Consider the following 15,472-nt stretch of genomic DNA (forward strand, 5'->3'; position numbering starts at 1 on the left):
ATATATACATACATACACACATATGTGTATATATATATATATATAATTTTTTTTTCATCCTAAAAGAAGCCAGATGGGAAGGGCAGGGAGAACCCCTTATCTATAGATGAAAAAAAAAAAAGATATGCATTATAGCTGACTCCTCCTCAGAAACCATCCAAAGAAGATAGTAGAGTGAAAGTGTTTCAAAGTGTCAAGAGGAAAAAATGTAATTCATTGTGGACTGGTATAATTTAAATGGCTCACCACAATCTTTTGACGTTTCAGAATGGTGAAGTTTGGGACTGATTTCAAGTGGCCAAGCGGAAAAGGCTTGACACTACTCAGTTTGATGCAAGGGATTTTCCATTCGGTCTCCTCTTTCCAGTTGCCAGAGGCAGTTTGTAAAATTACTCACCAGAGATGGGAATGTTTTTCAATGTTATCTCAAGGTTGTGTTTGGCTTCATTGGAAGAAAAATCAGTTTACATTTCACCAGTTTTGTAAGATTTCTGTATTAGTCAGACTATGCTAACTGCTCTGTTGTTGTGTGGTCTCTAAGTCATGTCCAACTCTTGCGACTCCATGGACTGTAGCCCGCCAGGCTCCTCTGTCCATGGGATTTCCCAGGCATGAATACTGGAATGGGTTGCCATTTTCTCCTCTGGGAGATCTTCCTGACCTAGGGATCGAACCCACATCTCCTGCATTGGCAGGTCGGATCTTTACCAGTGAGCCACCAGGGAAGCCTGTTATAAAACAAAACAAAACCCCAACCTCTTGAATTTCTTTACACAGAGTTTATTTATTGCTTCCTTATGACACAGTCTAATGCAGGGTATAGGAGAGGAGGATGCCTCTCATCCACAGTCATTCAGGGAGTTAGACTTTCTAGATGATGGTCACCAGCCATCATTTAGAGCCTTGGAGTCCCCAGCTTTGGACCAAATGAAAGGGGTATACATCACTTCTGCTGATGAGGTGTTACAGCTGGATATGAAAGTGAAGTCGCTCAGTCATGTACGACTCTTTGTGACCCCATGGACTGACTGGAGCCTACCAGGCTCCTCCGTCCATGGGATTTTCCAGGCAAGAGTACTGGAGTGGGCTGCCATTTCCTTACAGCCGGGTGGCTCCTCCTAATTGTAAAAGATGTAGATAAATGCAATCCAGTTCTGTGCTCAGTTTCTCTTCCGTAATTTCTACGTGAAGACTTGAGTTAACTGGCTCCATATTTCTGATTTATTCCAGTAATGTTTTTTTTTTGTGACAGCTGTTGCCATCTTCTTCCCTTCCCAGCTCTGGTTGGAGGCTATCATTTGGATATTGACTGGATATTGTCATGCCTTTTGGATTCATACCATCAGCAGTTTAATATACTTGCTTTCTCACAAGTTATTTATTGGTCATATTAATGTAATATGGCAGACAAGAAAATGAGCTGTGTTTACAAAACCTATTTGAACTATCTCCAGTGTCTTTTTAAAAACGTTATAAGCAGGATCCTCTATGACCCACCTCCCAGAATATTGGAAATAAAAGCAAAAATAAACACACGGGATCTAATTAAAATTAAAAGCTTCTGCACAAGAAAAGAAACTATAAGCAAGGTGAAAAGACAGCCTTCAGAATGGGAGAAAATAATAGAAAATGAAGCAACTGACAAACAACTAATCTCAAAAATCTCAAGCAACTCCTGCAGTTCAATTCCAGAAAAATAAACGACCCAATCAAAAAATGGGCCAAAGAACTAAATAGACATTTCTCCAAAGAAGACATACAGATGGCTAACAAACACATGAAAAGATGCTCAACATCACTCATTATCAGAGAAATGCAAATCAAAACCACAATGAGGTACCATTTCACGCCAGAATTGCTGTGATCCAAGTCTACAAGCAATACATGCTGGAGAGGGTGTGGAGAAAAGGGAACCCTCTTACACTGTTGGTGGGAATGCAAACTAGTACAGCCACTATGGAGAACAGTGTGGAGATTCCTTAAAAAAATGGAAACAGCTGCCATACGACCCAGCAATCCCACTGCTGGGCATACACACTGACGAAACCAGAATTGAAAGAGACACGTGTACCCCAATGTTCATCGCAGCACTGTTTATAATAGCCAGGACATGGAAGCAACCTAGATGTCCATCAGCAGATGAATGGATAAGAAAGCTGTGGTACGTATACACAATGGAGTATTACTCAGCCATTAAAAAGAATACATTTGAATCGGTTCTAATGAGGTGGATGAAACTGGAGCCTATTATACAGAGTGAAGTAAGCCAGAAAGAAAAACACCAATACTAATGCATATATATGGAATTTAGAAAGATGGTAATGACAACCCTGTATGCGAGAAGCCAAAGAGACACAGATGTATAGAACAATCTTTTGGACTCTGTGGGAGAAGGAGGGGGGAATGATTTGGGACCATGGCATTAAAACATGTATAATATCATATAAGAAATGAATCGCCAGTCCAGGTTCGATGCAGGATACAGGAAGCTTGGGGCTGGTGCACTGGGATGACCCAAAGGGATGGTATGGGGAGGGAGGTGGGAGGGGGATTCAGGATGGGGAACACGTGTACACCCGTGGTGGATGCATGTTGATGTATGGCAAAACCAATACAATATTGTAAAGTAAAAAATAAATTAATTAATTAATTAAAAAAATAAAAACTTTATAGCAGAGAATTCACTGAAGCATTTGAAATACATGCTACTTTACAATCATGTGACCCAAGAGACTCTTGTTATTGTTAAGCCATAAATTTGGCCTTAAATTTTCTAGCAATTAATATAAATAATTGTTATTTCTTCATATATGGATTCTAATTATTTATCATCTAATCATTTCATAAAATATAAAGCTATAGGGACCTCCCGGGTTCAGTCCCTGGGTCGGGAAGACCCCCCTGGAGAAGGGAATGGCCATCCACCCCAGTATTCTTGCCTGGAGAATTCCAAGGACAGAGGTGCCTGGCAGGCTATAGTCCATGTGGTCACAAAGAGTTGGACCTGACTGAGCAACTAACACTTTCACTTCATTTTCAGGGACCTCCCTGGCAAGTCCAGTGGTTAAGATTCCTCATGCCTCTAGGCCAAAAAACAAAACATAAAACAGAAGCAATATTGTAACAAATTCAATAAAGACTTTAAAAAAATAAAAATATAATATTATATATACAGGTTATACTTTTTGTGAATAAAACATTGAAGACTTTTAGACATACAGCCTTTTATAGATATTTTTCAAGGGATTTTTGTGATGTTTTTAAAATTCTAATTCAATGGAGAATTATGAATCTTCATATTAAGGTTTGATTCAGGGGGATAATGGGATGGGGGTTTGAATGGGGTTCAAGAATGGACAGAATCTAGATGAGATTTCTGTGATAAAATTGTATAATACAGCCATGAACTCTTCTGATTCCAACCTGTATTTTTCCTTCTCTACTATAAACCCACTTGCTATTTGAAAATGCCATACTTTTTCATAGGATAATCTGTTAAATCTCAGAAGACAGTCCTTTGACCATAGATTGCGGTATCACATCAAGTAATTCTTAAAACTCATGAAATAAAAACAACAGTGATATTTAAAGGTAGGTTTCATTGAGTGTTCAACAGCCTCGATTTGAGTTATATTTTTTGTAAGAATTTTCTTTTTTTTTTATTTTTTAACTTTACATTATGGTATTGGTTTTGCCATATATCAAAATGAATCCACCACACGTATACATGTGTTCCCCATCCTGAACCCTCCTCCCTCCTCCCTCCCCATACCATCCCTCTGCATATCAACAAGGGGCAGTGTTCAGTAGCTTCTCAAAAGCTTCTGATAGGTCACCAATTAGTTATGTGTTCATAATACTTAATCATAATACATAATTTTCCCTGTTAGTTCACAGTATAGCAGAATACCTTTTAAAAATCTATTTGGAACAAAACAAACACCTTCCCTAGGGTATCATATTTTGTGTTATTGTTTTATTTACTCTATTTTTGCTAAATATGCCTACATATTAGGTGTCATGTGGTATACTTAAATTTATAAAGTTTTCTACTATATCTGGATTTGCCTCCAGACTTTACATTTCTGTGCCTTATTTTATGATTATATAAGTTAACAGCCCTAATAATAACAAACTGACTCACGTGTGCTCCTAGTTCTCTGCTTAATAATCAATTGGCTAGACACTAACACGGTTCCTTTTCCAAAGTTTAAAATTAAGGTGTGGGGAATTCCCTGGTGGCTCAGTGGTTAGGACTTTGCACTTTCACTGCTGAAGGCCAGGGTTCAATCCTTAGCCAGGGAACTAGGATCCCACAAGCTGTGGAGAAGTGGTCCGAAAAAAAAAAAAAAAAAAAAAAAAGATGTGAAGATTTGTTTATTAAGTCTCTCAAAATAGCTTTGATAAAGGTTGACACTGTAATTGCAGTTATGAGCATTCATGCTTTAAAAATATATATATTAAAAATTTTGTTAGTTTGTTTGGCTGTACCAGGTCTTAGCTTCAGCATGGGTAGTCTTAGTTGCAGCACGTGGGATCTAATTCCCTGACCAGGGTTCGAACCCAGCCTCCCTGCATTTGGACTGAAGAGTCTTAGCCACCAACAAAGTCCCTCCATGATTTTTTAGAAATAGTTTTCTTTAATTAAACATTTGTTAATGTCTATAAAAGCAAGTCAGGGAAATGTATGAAAAAAATACCCAGGTTATATGTAAGAGAGAAAATAGTCCCAGTCCTGAGCTGGGGCATACTTTTACATCTGATGTAATTAGCTGTTCCTTCTGAGAAGAAATTAGAATTCTCCTTGATAGATTTTAATGAGTTTAAAACCACTTCTGTGAACCCCACCTTTCATCTCAGCCCTGGGAGAAACTCTCTTAGAGAGTCAAATGATCTTAGACTACAGTCCTTTGTGTCCTTATCTAAGAGTCTAAGCTCTAGACTTTACTGTTAAATATCTCCTTTTTGTTGCTGTTGTTTAGTCACTATGTCATGTCCCACGCAAAGCACAAAGTCACCACGCTCCTCTGATTATGGGATTTTTCCAGGCAAGAACACCGGGTTGGGTTGCTGTTTCCGAATCTTCCCGACCCAAGGACGGAATCCTTGTCTCCTATACTGGCAGATGGATTCTTTACCACTGAGCCACCTGGGAATCCCTAAATGTCTCTACCAGGAGAAAAATCATGATTTTTGTGTGAGAAATGGTTTTGTCTGAGAAATTTCTTTACAGATATTTTCAAAAGGTTTGTGATTTTTTAAAAATTAAAATTCAACTAAAAAATAACACAGCTTCATCAGCTTCATTGTTGAATTTATTTCCTTTATTGATGACTGAATATCCTTTATCCATTATTTAAAGAAAGGAATTTCCTTTATTCGTATCCTTTCCAAAGGCTTGATTTTTTTCCCTTTAAACATTAATTTATTTATTTGGCTGTGCTGGATCTTAGCTGTGGCATGTGAGATCTAGTTCCCTGACCAAGGATTGAACCCAGGCCCCTTGTATTAGGAGCACGGAGTCTTAGCCTGTGGACCACAAGGAAGTTTCTCCAAAGGCTTGTTTTTGATAGCATGGCTTTGATGGGAGGACATAACCTCAACACTGATGCCTGAGGGGAGGAAAGGAGAACATCTCTTTAGGCGAGAAAATATTAGATTCAAAAGTTAGCATAAATTATATTTAAAATGGATAACCAACAAAGACCTACTGTATAGCACAGGAAACTGTTCAATATCATGCCATAGACTGGATGGGAGGGGAGTTTGAGGGCGAATGGATGCATGTATATGCATGGCTGAATCCCTTCACTGTCCGCCTCAAACTATTGTAACATTAATAGACTACATTCCAATATAAATTTAAAAGTTTTTGTTTTTTAAGTTAGCATAAGAAAGCCAAGAAAGACTCATGATACACTCTGATGTATGGCAGAGAACAGTTGCTCTCTAGCTCTATGACGGTAAACTCTCAAAGTCAGGGATGAGCTAGTGTATTGTCTCTACATTGTATAGAAGATTAGTTATTTAATGCAACTTAACTTTTGAAAAAAAAGAGTAAATTTCTCTGTGCATCAGTTATTTCAGGACATTATTTGCTTATTCCCTGTGGACCATACAAGGACCGATTAGGAAGAATGATTTAACATCTGCTCTCTAAATGACTGGAATACACTTGTCTTGGCTATCTTGACATGAACTATAAAATTTACATTTTTGAAAATACATTGATTTTTTAAAAATAGAAGATAATTCATTGATGTTATAAAATTTTCTTTCTTTATATATTTTTCATTAGGTGACTTTTATTGGTACCACTTGTGCTGCCATCCTCACTCAACTCCAGCACACCTGGATTTCTGGTGCTGCTGCATTCACCACGCCTGCAAAAACTCTAACTGCCACTGTGAATAATGGAAACTGTGCTAAGTAAAACATAATCTTTTGAGGCACTTGTCTCAAAAAGTACCAAGTGAGAAAAAGACACCACTCTTCCTAGTTCTTCAAACACAGCACGTTCTTTGCTGAGAAGGGCTGTAAGTGATACATAATCCAGGGGGTCTGGTTAAGTGCCTACCCGATGCACCCCACTTCCTCAGGCCCCAGTGCGTCCTCACCCCTCTTCTTTGGTCAGTTCTGTCCCATGCCTATCCCCAGGTTGCTACCAGATCTAAAATATCCACTGACTACTGTTGTTTCTGGACATTCGGAGGGGCTGGGTTCTCTTCCACCTCCAACCTGCCGCCCTGGAGGCTCATTAACTTCCCAGATCCATGTCTCAAGTAGTGACTCACTCTTTCCTTCATTACACCCCTTGCTGATCATCACTTTTTATTATGTTCTACAATTCCCTGTTGGTACTTCCTCACTAATGCTAGCAGTTCTGAAACTGGCTGCTTTTAGGCAAAATATACTTTTCTACTGAGATTTCTCTTAACATTTTTTTCCTATATAACTTTTAGATTCCCCTGCCTTTAGTTTTCATGAGGTTCAGTCAATAACCCCACATATGCTGGTCAGTCTGTCAGACTGCTGGAATGAACCCATTGGTTGTCACAGAAACCTCAGCAAAGACTGCAAATAAATGGCATTAGCAGCTTCTAAAGAGAAATCTTCTGAAAGAGTGAATGGCTTTGTGTGTTGCCAATGGCGGGAATCCTGGACTAGTGATTAGGTCACTCCCATTGAGTCCTTGATTCATAGGTTTGCTTCCTGTAAAAGGCTTTTTAAAAAAATGTGTTGAACCCAACTTTCCTTGATGCAATGAAACAAGTCAAGGATGTTCAGATGAAACTCCAAGAGCAAAGTCAGAGGAGTAGCAGCGGAAACCAGAAGATATAAACTGACCCATTACCCAAAAGTTGCTATAGTTTGTTGATCCAGTATCCCGACAGTGAGTCACTCTGGCCGTCAGACTTCATTCCGGTTTATGACAGAGCATCACTTATAAGAATTGCCATCAAGGAAGAAGAAACTGGCCACAATCCATGAAGCACAAAGAGCCACTCTTACCTTTTCTGCTCTATATTTGAAAACTTTCACTTGCTTTTGAGTTGTTTTCTTTATAGTATGATTCACTATTGTTTTGTTCAATGATAAAGTATAAACAAAAAGCCACACTGGTGTCTCTCCCATCCTAGACACCTCAACCCAGGACTCTGGAATGGCCATGTGGAAAGTAAGAACTAGCCCTGCCAGGAGTCTGTGTCCGACAGAGGCCCCAGGACCATGGCAGGGCTCTGCTCAGCCGCTCCGTATCAGTCTTCAGATCAGAGAGGTTCTCTCAAAGCCTTCAATTAGCTCTCAGTTCAGTTCAGTTCAGTCGCTCAGTCGTGTCTGACTCTTTGCGACCCCATGAATCGCAGCACGCCAGGCCTCCCTGTCCATCACCAACTCCCGGAGTTTGCTCAAACTCATATCCATTGAGTCGGTGATGCCATCCAGCTATCTCATCCTCTGTCATCCCCTTCTCCTCCTGCCTCCAATCCCTCCCAGCACCAGTCTTTTCCAATTAGCTCTAGCTACTCCTTAATTCATCAGAGCTATTCATGCTGTCAGCCCATACCCCTCCTCGTGACTCTCAGCCTCTGAAGCCTCTGAAAGCAGCTCTGATGCGGCGGCACCTTTTCCTAATATTTTACATATTAGATGTCACCTCACTGTCCAGTTTTCTTAGAGGTCAAATATGAGAGTGGTCTACATGTAGCTTCTGGTTTGACACAGTGCCTGCCATGACTATGGTCCACAAGTCCACTGATATCAAACACTTTGGTGAACATGGTGGGGTTTATTAAAGACTGTATGTAAGGAGGGCTTCCCTGGTAGTTCAGTGGGTAAGAATCTGTCTTTCAGTTTAGGGGACACTGGTTGGATCTCTGGTCTGGGAAGATCCCACATGCCGCGGGACGACTAAGCCCATGTGCTACGACTACTGAGCCTGTGCTCTAGAGCCCGGGAGGCACAACTACTGAGCCACATGCTGTAACTACTGAAGCCCAAGCAAGAGAAGCCGTCGCAAGTGGGAAGTCTGAGCACTGTGACTAGGGAGGAGCTCCCGTTCACCACAACTCGAGAAAAGTCCACGCAGCCATGAAGACCCAACATAGCCAAAAATACATAAATATTTTTTAAAAATTAAAAAAAGACTGTGTAAGGAACATGGAAAGGAGGAGTGACATTGCCCACCACACAGCACATGAGTTAATAACGTCTTCATTAGTCGGTTGCTGTTTATTTCAATTTTCCATTGGAGATACGTTTCTCTCTGTTTTCGCTCCAACCCAGGGCTCACTCCCTCTGCTTCCTTCTACCTTGCTTTACTATGCAGAATGCCTGAATGCTGGCCAGCTTTTCCTTTGCTAAGGGCTTATGAAATTCTTATTTCAACCAAGCGGTCTCTTTTGGGAAGGCCACATGGGAGTGCAAAGTGAGTTGTCGCTTAAAAAAATAAATTTTTCCGGATCATTGCATTACACAATCTGTAGTTTCTTGACTTTCCTGTGTCAAACTAATTTTTTAGATTCAAAAGCAGAGCCACAGATGGTTCAACTGGTTTCTCAAAAGTTTTAAACAATCCCAACTTTAGTTTTACTGGCATTCGAATAAATTGCTCTGCCTTTTCCCTCCTCTGGTATTCCTACCTGCCTTGTACTGAATAAAGATAGATGGTTCTGTGTAAGACTGTGTCAACTATTTACGTCTAGATTTATCTTTTTTGGCTTTTTACTTCTTTTCTCCTTAAGTTCCCCACATTCCTTTTCTACAGGAAGCATGGAAAAGATAAAGGTGCCAGGAAAGATATTAGTTTTTGGCTGCTGGCCTGACTGTTGCCCTTTAGTAATTATTAGCTAACTTTCTTAACTAGCAATATACTTGAAGATGAACCATAAAGGGAAAAAGAACCAAAGCAGAGAACAGTTTCTGTTTTCAACACTATGGAGGGCTGATTGTAAGTTTTCTGAGTTCTGGGGTTTTCCATTGGAAGTTTCCTCCGAAAATCACTTCTTTTCCCAGCACTCTTCCTTGCCTTACTGGGTTTTTACAACCTGTTTTCCAAGGCCAGAGGTCACATCCATTAGTCGTCTCATTTCTACAAATGCATATGGTAAAATAGAAGAATAAACAGGAGTGTATCTAAATATCAACTCATTTTGCTTGTTGGGATGGGAAAAAAGAAGTTTTAAAAAAGACCTGTCTTACTGATGATAATTCTACAGTTTCACTAAACTCAACTCGATATTTCATGGAACACTTCCTATGTGCAAGTTCTTTGCTAGGTGCGTATACGTGTGCTAAGTCGCTTCAGTTGTGTCCAACTCTTTGCGACCCTATAGACCACAGCCCACCAGGCTGCTCTGTCCATGGGATTTTCCTGACACAACTGGAGTGGGTTGCCATGCTCTCTTCCAGGGGATCTTCCCTGGATCCCACCCAGGGATCAAACCTGCATCTCCTGCACTGCAGGCAGATTTTCTTTACCACTGAACAATTGCATATGGACAAAATTTTGAAGAGAATGTGTAAGTATATAAATAGTTGTATTACAAATGGTAAAATTATACATGAATGTTTTTATTAAGACATTTTTATAATTAAATAAAAACTGAAAGCTGAGACTTGTCTTATTCTACTGATTCCTCACCTATCCTATCATCTATGATGACAGCCATCTGTGAAGGAGGAAGCCACATCTATCTTTTAAACTGGGTCAATGTTTTAAAAGAGCTAAAGCTTTTTGCACTTCATACAGTAGTTCAGTGTTAGAATTTGGAAAGTAACATTAAAAGAAATCTACTTCTATAATTTTTAGACAAATGTAGGCTGGAGAATCCTCCTTCCAATCAGAGGAAAAGCTACTGAAATGCTCGTACTTGGTTTCCTTACTTGTAAAGGGAATACTAATAAAACCTACCTCATTACTTGCTTTGTTTTTGTTTAGGTTTGTTTTGCTTTAATAAGAATAAGTGCCTGGTACCTTTTTACGTTTCCCTGGTGGCTCAGACGGTAATGAATCTGCCTGCAATGCAGGACACCCAGATATTCAACCCCTGGGTCAGGAAGATCTCCAACAGAAGGGAAAGGCAACCTACTCCGGTATTCTTTCCTGGAGAACCCCATGGACAGAGAGCCCGGTGGTGGGCTACGGTCCATGGGGTTGCAAAGAGTCAGATACAACTGAGCAACTAACACTTTCAGACTTTCACCTACTTGGTATTCACTAAACGTGGATGGGAGTTGGTGGGAGTGTTAGCTGAAGCCTGACCAGACTCTGGGGGACACTGCTAGGACCTTGAATTCACCTCCATAAAGGGTACAGATCCTTATGATACTATATGTCAAGGAGGACTTGAGGGACAAAAAGATCTGGCCTATACCAAGCCCCTGCCATAAATGTTTCCTTTGTGGAAAGAGCAGAGTTCAAATAGAGGATAAATAAATAACCATTCTTTTCATCTCTCTCTCCAGTCCCTTCCCTCTTGTCACACACAAAGAAACAAGGGTGTTTAAATACCAAGACTGTCCTTCCCTGTCTAAGGGAGAGGTAGGAGAGGGGCTAATATTAGCTGTAACACTGATTCATGAATTCATTCAACCAAGATCGATGGAGCACCCTGAGATGTAAAGACCCTCCGCTGTCTGGTTTTATAAGGCAACAGCTTTAAAGGGTCAAGAGGGGGAAAAGATTGAGTTTTATTTTAAGCTTCTGACTGTTTTCTGTATCAAGCTGAATAAAAATTTCACTGGAGCAATTCATCATAAATGTCTTGCCTCTTAATTCTTTTGATAGAAACTAGCTACCATGGGCAGACAAAAGGATTTTACAAAGACTATTATGCAATGTTGTACAATCAGCCAAAACTGCATTATGCTCAGTGTCTTTGAAGAGCCTGGCATTTCTGCTTTGGAATGACTCAAAGAAATGTCCTAGATGGTGTCTCTTGGAAGACTTTCCTCGTGTCCCACCTATGTGTGGTCCTTCAACCACAGCCAAACTTCGCTCCCACTCTCTGAATTTCCCAGTCTCAAGTATTTGTCACACTGAGTTATTAAAACATCCCGATTCACTTTCACTCACTTTAACAGTTACGTAGAAATTACTCACGTTGTTGGCTTCTGGGAAATACATTTGTAATGATTTCGTCTGAGCTGTCATACATAATATGCTTCCTTGACATCTGGAATCCAAGTGATGTCGATTGGAGACATCACAATGCTGTACTGGTAATGGCTAGAAAACAGAGATGTGATGGCAAAGTAGCCCTTGAAAGAAAGACAGTAAACTTGAGTTAAATTCAGCAAACATTTAGAGTATCAATCAGACACAGAAAGAACATGCATTACAGAATTAGCCTAATGTAATTGCTCTGGATCCTTCAGAAGCTTATGACTTAGTGGGAAAAATGGATATTGATAAGTAAGAAATGCCCTTATAGAATACAAATAAAGTTATGTAGGAGCACAAAGTAAACAGTTATTAACCTTGGATATGACAGCATTGGGTCATAGAATTGGTTAAAATCATGGCTTTGTAGCCTGATTGCTATGTTGTTGCTAAGTTGCTTCAGTCGTGTCCGACTCCGTGGACCCCATAGACAGCAGCCCACAGGCTCCCCTGTCCCTGGGATTCTCCAGGGAAGAACACTGGAGTGGGTTGCCATTTCCTTCTCCAATGCATGAAAGTGAAAAGTGAAAGTGAAGTCGCTCAGTCGTGTCTGACTTTTAGCGACCCCATGGACTGCAGTCTACCAGGTTCCTCCATCCATGGGATTTTCTAGGCAAGAGTACTGGAGTGGGTTGCCATTGCCTTCTCCTTGTAGCGCGATAGGCGTGGTTTAACATATTAACTTTACCATTTACTGCTTTCTAGTCTTAAGCACATTACTTAATCTTTCTGTGTCTTAACTAACTCAAAGGTAAAATGGGTTCAGTTACAATAATTATCAGATCACCGGGAGGCACAATTAAGCCATGCGCATGCGCCATATAGCTTTGTATGCGAAGTCGGGAAAGAGGGCGTCCAGGTCAAGCGATTTCCTGTCAGGGAGGCAGAGTGGAAGGCGTACATACTCCATCCACTCACATTTCACTGGAGAAAATGCAGTCACCTTGTCACGCACGACTGAATGGGGAGCTGGGCAGCGGAATCTCTAGCTGGGCAGCTGGAAGAGGGTAGAAAAGGCCCACAAACTCCACAAACAAATGCAGTAATTCTTAGGTAATAGTCAGACTTTTAATCCACATTGAAAAAAAAAGCCACAACTCTGTGACGGCGCCATGAACAAAGCAGACAGACCATGTGTCATGTCATACTGTGTCTCAGTCATGTCTGACTCCCTGTGACCCTATGGACTGTAGCCCGCCAGGCTCCTCTGTCCATGGATTCTGCAGGCAAGAATACTGGAGTGGGTTCTCATGCCTTCCTCCACTGGATCTTCCTGACCCAGGGACTGAACCCAAGTCTCCTGCATCTCCTGCACTGGCAGGCGAATTCTTCACCACTGAGCCACCTAGGTGGTCCCCAAATCCTCTGCTCTATTCCTTAGGAGAGGTCCCCAACTTTTTTGGCTAGAGACCAGTTTCATAGAAGACAATTTTCCTACAGAGAGTGGGAGGCAGGGATGGTTTTAGTTTTGCCCACCACTCACGCCCAGCTGTGTGGCCAGGTTCCTGACAGACCGCTTGGGGACCCCTGTTCCAGAGTACATTAATTTGTCATTGTGAGCAACACTGGGGCAATAGAGAGCAAAACTGCATCTGTGGTTTTCCCCTCCCAGCCTTCAGTTTTTCTTAGGCTGCTGCTGGAAGAAACAGAAACACATCCAAGGTGTGGAAAGGTGGAGAGCAGCCGCTCGATGCAGACACACTTGCTACAGGGCAAAGCGACAACGAACAGCAGGGATGGAGAACAGGGCACACCAAGCAGAAGGGCACCTCGTTCTGGGATAATGTAATGCAGAGAAAATATCCCTAAACACACCTGAATGTTCTCTGAAGGCGTCACTGTGTTGCTGCCAAGCACAGACACTGCTGTTCTGGGTGAATTCAGTGAAAAACATCCCTAGAAGATGAGGGTAGGATCCAATATTATTAACATCCTCTCCCCCTTTCTTACCCTCCTCCCCATGTCCCTCACACCAAAAACCAGTCCTGAGATAATTTTTATCCCAATTAAGTGAGATTTAAGTGAACATTAAGAAAAAACATTTAAACGAGAAAAGAAATCTCAGAGGGGGAACCTATAATCTAATGGAAAGATTTCCGTTTGGTCAGCAAGGAAGGCTGAATGATCTAATACTCACAGAATGAAGTGTTTAGTTCGTATATTTAGTAGATAAAATGGAAATGCTGCCATGCTTTTGAGGCAAACTTTACTCACCCAGATAGCTTCATTACCCAATAGAATTATACAAATCAGGTTAAACTCCATGAACGTGATATTTAATAAAGTTTCTCATTTTTTTTCCTACTGTAATATGCAGAGACAACATGTTTGATGTCTCAGTGGATATGTTTAAAGTTGTTATTGGTTACAATTATGTGTGTGTGTTGTCAGTTTCCCAAGCCTAGAAGGTGAATTTAGCAAGAATTACTAGAGAAGATTTTTCAGTCACTTTAAGAACACCAGTTGTGAACTTCCCTGGCAGTCCAGTGGTTAAGACTGATGCTTCCACTGCAGGGCGTATGGGTTTGATCCCTAATTAGGGCACGAAGATCCCACATGCCATGCGATGCAGCCAAATAAAAAAGAATATATCTTGCCATCATTCTGATGATTTTCCATCTTTATCCAAAGAAGGAAAACATTAGTACAGAAAACTCTAGAAGGCAATAATCAGAATTCAATCTGTTTAAGAATACATGTCTGTGTGCATTTCTGATATTCTTGGTATTCCCAGCCTTTCAAACAACTAACAAGAAAATGATGTAAACATCTGACTTGAAAAAGTTACAAAGCTTCTAGCTTCCCCTTCTTGACCTCAGGAAAACTAAGAATTAATTCAGTTCAGTTCCATCCAACAGGATTGTCTGTACATCTGCTGTGTACTGATTAGTGATTTTAAGTAAGACAAATCATAATCTTTAGCCACTTCCATCCCCTAAGGGAGAATCTGCCATAAAGACCCAGGGCAAGAAGGCAACTGGGTCTCAGGAACAAGGAGTAACCAAGACCCAGAAAGCTCTCAGAACACTCTCTGCAGGACTGCTTCCTTCACTTGCGTGTCTTTATTCTGAAGGACTTTCTCTACCTCTTTAGACAGTTGTTCACACGTTACACGTCTACATAGACAAACTTGTCGTCTCTGGATTGCAATTCCAAATTTCCAGGACAGGGAAACACATTAACCCAGTTTATTTCTGGTTTCTATTCCCCATCTTGCCGGCTGAGTCTGATGTGGTAAGATCGTGTATATGAAACTGGCTAAAAGGGAAATATCCCTAAAGTCAGGGAGGTAGTTCTCAGAGAAAGGAGATTATTTAGATCAGATAGTCTCTAAATTGTCCTCATACATATAGCCCAGAATAAGAATTGTGGAAACAAAAGAGATGCTTATACTACAATCTCTGGCTTTACAAAGGTCACAATCTCATAAACCCACACGTACACATGGAGGAGTAACATTTAGTACTCTGATTAAGTACTGAAGGGGTGACTTTGATCAGAAGGGAGCCAGATAGAGTAGGAACACAGTAGACCTCAAAATAAGTAGGTTCAAATTTTGGCTCTGGCTCCTACTCATTTATGTATCCTTAGTAGGGTCACAGATTCTTCATTTGTAGATCTTTATCTTATTTGTAAAATATGGATGATTATATATAAATTTAAAGGCATTTTTAAATGATAATTAAATGCAGCACCTACCAAACACAGGATACAGCAGACTCCAGATCACAATAGTTTGGTTCAGTAAGTATGTAACACATCCTTGGTGAAGCACTGGACTACATATGAAGACGTAGAAGTTAGTTGTCC

The sequence above is a fragment of the Bos taurus genome, chromosome 16, assembly GCF_002263795.3.
Source record: "Bos taurus isolate L1 Dominette 01449 registration number 42190680 breed Hereford chromosome 16, ARS-UCD2.0, whole genome shotgun sequence".
NCBI classification, from domain to species: Eukaryota; Metazoa; Chordata; class Mammalia; order Artiodactyla; family Bovidae; genus Bos; species Bos taurus.